At 39.1% G+C, this 8,222-nt stretch overlaps 1 protein-coding gene across 1 annotated transcript in view; it reads right to left on the bottom strand.

The window, feature by feature from the left end:
• Positions 1-8,222, bottom strand: part of igsf11 (immunoglobulin superfamily member 11) — a 186,126-nt gene that overhangs the window by 151,206 nt on the left and 26,698 nt on the right. The gene's annotated exons all lie outside the window — the stretch shown is intronic.

Genomic DNA, 8,222 nt, shown 5'->3' with positions numbered 1-8,222 from the left:
TGTGTGTGTGTGTGTGTGTGTGTGTGTGTGTGTGTGTGTGTGTGTGTATATGGTATATCAGGTCACATATTCAACAGAATAGAAAAGTCTAGAGAAGTTGGGGCAGACGTGGAATGAAAAACAGGGTGTATTTGTCTCCACTTGTGATTCATTCATGTTCGGACCTGAGGTTTTGCTTTGCTCAATTATCTAATACCAAAGTGAAAATATAAAGAATTTATAAATGTCAGAATGAGAAGTCTTTATTTGCATGTGGTCATAACATGATCTAATTTTACATCTTAAGAAGGAGCAACAAGCCTGGAGCCACATTTTTATTTGTGTTAAGTATACTCTGTCTAAGGGAGTTAGGGTGATGAAATACCAATCAATAATCAAGTGATACAACAACCTTTTGGCTCGTTTTTCTCCATCCTTTAGGTTAGGGATGGGCAATCCTGGTCCTCGAGGATCACTATCTTATGCTTTACTTGTTTCTCTGCTCCAAACACAACTGATCCAGTGATTGGATTACCTGTCCAGGTTCTGCAGAAGCCTGTTAATCAACCAAATACAAATCAGGTGTGTTTGGAGCCAAGAAGCAACATACAGGACAGTGGCCCTSGWGGACCAGGAATGCCTATTTTTGCTTTTGGTCAGAAAAAAAAGATTCTTTATTTAAAAAAAACACCAGGCTCAGCAGTTAACTAAATTAAAGCATGTTCTAATAATGATGAGCTSAAACTAGTGATAATTGCAAGCATTTCTAACAAATTCTCCACATTTTTCAATAGCCAAATAGACATGCTATTTTGTGAAACACATATCTAAATCTAATTTAATAACAGGTCAATTAGTAGTTAACTGTTTCTGAATGGAGCCCTCCCATCTCATTTCCGCAGACTGATTTCTCGGCGGCTGCCGAGATGCCAGTACAGATGGACAGAATCAAGATGAGGCCAGCAGCCATGTCTGCAGAGCTAAACTCCTGGCAAGCCGCGCCAGCGAAGAACGGCACCACGTTGAAGCCTGGCCGACGCGGCGCTCGAGCCCTGGCACCGAAAACAGGGGGCCCCTTGTTCGGCAGAGGCATGTTGACGGGAAACATAATGCATTCAGAAGATAATGAGAAAGAGAACCCATCTCCCTCGTCCTGCCCTGCATTCTTTTCTTTTTTTACATACTGTACGCATCTTTACGCAAATAATGGAAGGGCGCACACACACACAAATCTACTTTACATTGGCATAAACACAYGTGCGCCATCACACAAACATGCACGAACCCCTCGGTGTCTGGTGCAGAGCGGCCTGATTGCTGGTCTCATCACCAAGGAGACCAGCATTAAGCGAGCGCCTGGCAGAGACAGACTGGCATTTAGCACCGAGAAGCCCATAAAGCTTTCAGGCTTTGCAATGAACACAGGGAGCGAGCGAGAGAGAGAAAGACTCACATGGATAACGTGCAAAGAAAGCAAAAAAAAAAGGAAAGAAATTGCATTTGACAGTGACGTTAAAGATGAGAACGGTTTTAAATGGTGAGGAGCAGGTTGGAAACRGAAACAAGAGGAACAAACATCCTCAGAGAAGGAAGGAAACAAGACCCAGAGGCAGAAAATGTGTGAAAATATCCTTGTAGATAAAAGGCAGAAAAGGATTCAGAGGCTGATAAAAATATTTTTTTCTGCCCCTTATTTTAGACTCACAAGTGCTTTTCAGCGCCGACTAAAGAACTGCTGAGAGTGATGAATCTAACTAACATAAAACACCATCTGAGCGTTAAGAGGCGCATGTGTGAACGTGGCTGACGTCACTGAGGAGGGGAGCTATTAATACTCATGCCCACCTGAGTCTCCACCAGGCAAAAGGAGTGAAAKGCAGTGCAAATTAACTATGAAAATATTCATTCACAACTCTGTCGGGCCGAGAAGACAGAGAAGAGGGGGGCGAAATCAAGAGCACCGGTTTGACGAGAGTCCTTTGCTCTCCGTTCAGGAAGCAGATGACTGAGGGATGGAGGGAAGCAGAGTGTTAAAAGGTTAAAGAGGAGAGGATTTGGGCAGTGAGCTCCAGATGTTTTCTGTGAGCTGAAGGCAGTACAGTGGAAAGGAGAGGATTAAAATGACTTCTTTGTTAGGTTTAAGGAAGCTTTAAAGTCCAATTTAACAACAAAAAAGAAAAGAAAGAAAACATATTGAGGTTTTGCTCATCTGAACTGTGGCAGCTCTTAAAGCTGTTTCAGGGCTTTGCCATATGAATGTATCCATAACAAGTAACATTAGGGTTCTGACTGTCGTAGCCTTGGAGGGAACATTTCAGTTGGAACCAGTTCATTAAAAGCATCACTCTAACCATCTGTAATTATAAAAGCAATTTACTCTAGTGTATRTTTGGCTGTAAGGTGTTGCTGAGGGACTCCCTGATCCTTCACTGTTGAATGTTTCAGGCAGGAAAGGTACAACACCAACACTCTTACTTGAGCTGAATTCCTGAAAATGCTTGTAAACTGCCAAGAAATATACCTTTGATTATGATCAAATCCATTTCATTATCATTTTTTCTCTCATTTTTTTTCAGGTTTGATGCATCATCATGTAAGGAAATAATGGACTCTGTATGAGAACCTGGAAGTTAAAGCCTGAAAAGGGACAGCGCTCCCACAGGATATTCCCAGTACAATTGTTGTCTTCGCTTTCATGTAAATTGGACATTGCCTTTAGAAAATAGAATATATTTGACATTAAAGCTGTGATTTTGTTCTCCAAACATTTTTCTTAATTCTACCAGAAACAATCAGTTTTTATTGTAACATTTTTGTTACAAATGTAAAAAATGTAATAAAACTTTTGATACACCTTTAAACCACTCTTGGCTAACAGTTATGAAAGTTATGTGTCTCTCTCTTTTAGGTAGAAGACTCACCTGCAATCCTTCCTGTATAACTTGCTTTAGTGTTAGTAAACCACTTTTTAGTTAACCCCACCATATTGTCCCATTTCTTTTACTCCCTTTYGTGCCAGTGGATCGTAACATATTGGGGGCTTGTCCGGGATCTGAACCCAGGACCTCTTAGTACGTGAAGGATGTAACACTAACTCTTTAGCCATACTGAAAATGCCCTTTCTCTGTATTTTGATATTATTGTGAACTTTCTTGTCGACTAGTGGCACGACATGAGTATTTTAGCAATTTTGATAGAAGAATTTGAATAAGGGACTTCCATAAATGCAAAAAAAAAAAAATCTGAACTAGACATGGACTTAARGTCCTGCATTCTCCATAGAGTGGGGTCATAAAGAATACCTGATTCGTACAGATACTGTACACAAATGTGCACAATGTGATTGAATCAACAGGACAAACATCAAAAACCAATTTAGCTTTAAGATTAGTTAGAGATTATGACTCACTTTGTTCAGTCTGTCTTCAAATATAATTATTGTAGGAGAGGTTTGATTCTAAACATCTTCTTTGAAAAGGGTGAAAAAGATGTGTACAGAATGGAACTTCTGAAGATTCTTTTAGTGCTCAACACCTTTTCAGGTTCCCATTTGTGCTGTGTAGGGATGATGTTTTGTTTTTCTTATTAGTCATACTCACTGTTTAAGAGAACTGCACAGCACCAGTTCAAACAGCAACAAAAACTCATAAAATGTGCTTCACCATAATCATAAGGATCAACTGATATTAGAGAAATAAAAGGTTAACTTGTGTTAACTAAGCTAAATACATCTGCAACATAACGGCTCGGTGGTTAGCACTGATGCCTTATAGCAAGAAGATCCTGGGCTCGGACCAGGGTCTTTCTGTGTGGAGTTTACATGTTCTCATTACTTTCTTTGGGTAATCTCCTCCCACAGACAACTATTAGACTTTCTTCAAGTCCAGGCCTCCCTTGCAAAATGGAATTTGCCTGACGTAATAAAAGTTAATAAATTAAAGCTTTTGCGCTTAGCCATGTTGTGGATTGTTTTATTGTGGAAAGATTTATTTTTAAGACTTTTTTGTAAACAGTATTTTGGTATTATTTGATTTTAACAACTTGTTTTATTAAACAACAACTGATTGTTTCTTTGCTTTGATAAATTGTATTGCATTGGATTCGTACTGACATTTCACCAGCTGCCTGATGATTCGAGGCTGAATTTTATTTTGTGTGTAGGTTTTTGCTGCTCGGGTATCTTTTATGAATCAAACTGCTGGCCGTGTACTGAGATGCGTATTGTGGCAGCCACAGACCTGAGATGCACAACTCTAATAAAGTCATTACACCAACACTGTGCTTGTGAGTTCAGTGCAGCACAAGCGCACACCACTTTCTTCCTGGGAGGATTGAAATGTAACATTCTTATCTCAACACAACCAATGCAACTAATTAGGAGCATGCAAATGTGACTTCCAAAGGACAGGGTTAGGACCAGATGACTCCTCATCATAAGCAAACATTAAACCAGGTGTAAAATCTGATGACGCTGCTGATCCGCTCTCTATTTCACTCCCACCTCAACCGCTCTCCAGGTCTTCTCCCTGTAAAAAWTTAGCAACCCCCCCTCCCCCAAGTGCCTGTGATGCTTTGATAACCAGCTATTAAACACTGAATCATAWACGCCTCATTTCATCCACACAGCCTCCTAACAATATTCATCCTTTATCTTAATCTAAAGGAGGAGTAATTATAATTGGAGTCATTCTTTTTGTCCTTCCCACTGTGAACGGTGGTGGTGGAATGCGTTACTGCTTYGGCCCCGCTGTGCAACCTGCATTCATGAGCTTTTATCTAAGCACTGTTTTATTAGAACAATGGTACGAAGCACCTCGTGTGGCTGCGCAGACACACTGATGACAGTCTCAATGGGCCCTGCTATTCCACACCATTCTTAGGTAAACAAAGGGTAATTTTATTTTTTCCCCTCCTCATTGTCCTCTAATACTGTACACAGATCTCCACGCATTGCCATCCAATGTTGCAGTAATAAAGAAGAGCTACGTATCTCCCTGTTTCTGCTCCTTCCAAAGCATTACACTGCTTTTTATGTTTATTTACATGGCACAAAAGATGAGGAGACACGCATTCAACACTGGCTACAGAGGACTGTATTCCAACACGGGAAATTATACCCTAAACACAAACATCATTCTGGATTGGGACAATGCCGAGTTATTAAGGCACCCTCCATCCAAAACACAGCGCAGTCATTGATCATCTCACATTGTCGTTAAAGTCCCGCGTTTCATCTCAGTGCTTTTCATAAAGGGAAAATGTCAAGCGTTTACAGGCTGGGGAAGATGGATCACTTGATATTCTGCTTGGGATTATGAGACATATGTTTATAAGGAGTCCGACCGAGTCCCGCAGGTCCCTTCGGAGGAACCTCCGCTCCTGCTCCGCCTCTGACTCGGCTCACACTTGTTTCACGCTGCGGTTGCGTCTATACTAAYTCCATTTGTACTGATTTTCAATCATCTCGGCACTGCCTCTGCCATCCTTACTGGCATCGCATTGCTGCGGAGCGACGACGGTGAGCTGTAATTCTGCATCACTGCTGGTTCGCCATAATTACCGCTGTTACAGAGCACAGACAGACAACAACTTAATAGCTTTGAGTAATTACCCCAATTGACTGAAAGGTGGCTAATTGGATTGTTTGAGATTGTGTAGATATGTGTCTATCTTTGAATGTATATTTATAAATGTGTGGAGGAATCCCTTGATAATAAACTACAGGGGACTTCATTTGTGGGAATATTTGAACAACATGGAACCACTGCTTCCGTGGAGTTTCACTTAATGGATTTAAACATTTTAATGACTTAAAAACTGAYGCAGAACTTCTCCCTAACCAATCAGTCAAGAGTTCTTTGACACATTTCAGTCTCAAATAATTTTGTAGTGTAAAGGTCCCTCCTACAAAGATTATAGGTGATCTGAAATTCTGTCCCTTTTCAGATTATCTATACCGCTGAGATTATTCGATTGAGCCACAAAGCTTAGTTTTATAGCCRTTGGCATTTTCTTTTATGGTTTTCCATCTTGGTAGAACTGTGTCAGCCACACATAATATCCCCAGCTCAAAAASCCTCAGAATCTCTTAGATTATAAAATCATCACAACCTACTTTTTGCCTTACATATTTAAATCTAGAGAAAGGGTCTCAGCTCAGAAGTTAAAGTGCTCTGACTTTAAGGTTAAAGACAGTTACTGTACTTGGTTTTAATCACATGAATACATTTTTAACTAGACATGGGTTTTTACGATGTAAAAACAAGTGTGCATTGTCATGTMGCATGTCATTGCAGCATGGCTTTGCCTGCAGCATTGGACTTGCAGAATGAACTTTGACCAAGTTCAAATGTGTTTTCTATAAAAGCTTGTGCCTGTCACGTCAGCAGGTGTTTAGAATTAAGGTAATCGTATGACAATATGAAGTTTGAAGAGATTTTTTCTTAAAATTTCATTAGCCAGGTTTTGAACCCTGATCTCCCATATGAAAGTCCATGACATAGACCATTAGACCAATGGAGTTGTGGCAGAAGRTGGTGGCAGGGGTTGGTTTGTATGTGTGCAGAAAGAGGCCACATTGCCAATAAAATTATTGACACTAAACTGCATAATATTACAACAATAGAGCAGTATCAAGAAAATATTATAGTAAAACATCAAAATACAATCATATTAGTATTGTAAACACTGAACTATTGAGATTAAATATTATTAAACTATGGTGCAGTACCATATTGTGTAGATGCAGCAGGGGGCAGTATTGGATCAATACAAGGCTCCATTGACTGTCATTATTTCATTATTCATTAATATTTTAAAATCTATAAGTTTTACAGGCACCAAAAGGCATAGCCATCATTTGGCACAGGGGTTTTACAGATATAAATTACGATGGCAGCTCTAAGACAAAGTATGCAGGAGGAGAAGCATGGCAAAGTTGAGATGACTTGGATGGGAAACGAATCACAATAGTGTGCATTGCATTGGCAATGCACACTGAAAATACTTTAAAGTTAGAATTTCATATGTAAAACACCAAAAAAATGCATGTTTTTCTTCATGTCAAGGAATGCCATCCCTTCGGGAAAAACTAATCTCCAAAAATGTCATYAGTAAGCAAGATAATGAATTTAAAGTTTTGTTTAGTTTTTTGTTGATTTTACACTGCTAGTACTGTGGCCATTTGTAGTCAAGGGTCTTTGTAGCTCATGCTTTAGAACGYGTACTTTCTCATAGATTGTGCTGCTTTAACTGGTGTTGACAAAGCAAACACGAGTCCTTATAGCTGTTYGGTTTAAAAGCACCAAGTATTGTGTTCTTCTGTACTAAAGATTCCCTTTAAATTAACTTTTAATATAAACATTACCACCATTGAATTGTYTGTTGTTCTTATAACTTCAAGTAATGAAACACTTCAACCAATTTAGTTTATTGGAAGACCAGGTGGTATTTTTGTAAAAATGAAAAGCTTCCTTTAAGGACTCTGAGATAAAATTGACTAAATTMTGTAACAAAGTATGAACGTGATGAAGATAAAATATGCAAAAAGGAAAGAATTTGTTGTTTGAGGAGGTGGATATAACCTTTAAAACCATGTAATGCAGCTGTGAAATTATTTCTGTATCTACAATGGCATCAATACATCAACCATACATCATCTCTACGTAAAGCAAAACATCTGCATCAATTCTGTTTTGTTACATTTTTAACCCTACACTCCTAAAATGAAAAATTGTAGGTTAATACCATTTGTTTGGCAAACCATTGCATAAAACAACCAAAATGTGATACAGAAGATTTTTGTTCACATCGATGCCAATAGACTCTAACTTTGTTGCTTCACAGACAAAAAATGCTGCTTCAGAGGGTTTGATCACTCTGCACACATACTCGCCCTTTTCACCGGCTCCCAATTTGCACCAGATCTGATTTCCAGTAGCCTCTGGAAGCACACTAATAGTAAACAAGCTCCCACAATCACATTTATCTGATCTCATCATCCCTTATGCATCCTGTCAGCATTTACAATCAGAGAGGTGGGCTGGCCGGCAGACAATCGAGAGGAAATTTACCGGCCCTGTACTGTATCTATTAAATGCACAGTGTGTAGGATTTTGTCAATTATTTTAGCCGAAATTGAGATAATCACTAATGACAATAATAAAAATCATGTCTAATCATTGCAGACAAAGACCTTGTTTTATTATTTTTACCTTATAAAAAGCTGTTTATATCTCCATGGT

Source organism: Austrofundulus limnaeus, unplaced genomic scaffold, assembly GCF_001266775.1.
Source record: "Austrofundulus limnaeus strain Quisiro unplaced genomic scaffold, Austrofundulus_limnaeus-1.0 Scaffold79, whole genome shotgun sequence".
Lineage (NCBI taxonomy): Eukaryota > Metazoa > Chordata > Actinopteri > Cyprinodontiformes > Rivulidae > Austrofundulus > Austrofundulus limnaeus.
The sequence above is the reverse complement of the archived record's forward strand: the minus strand, read 5'-3'. Positions and strand labels throughout refer to the sequence as shown.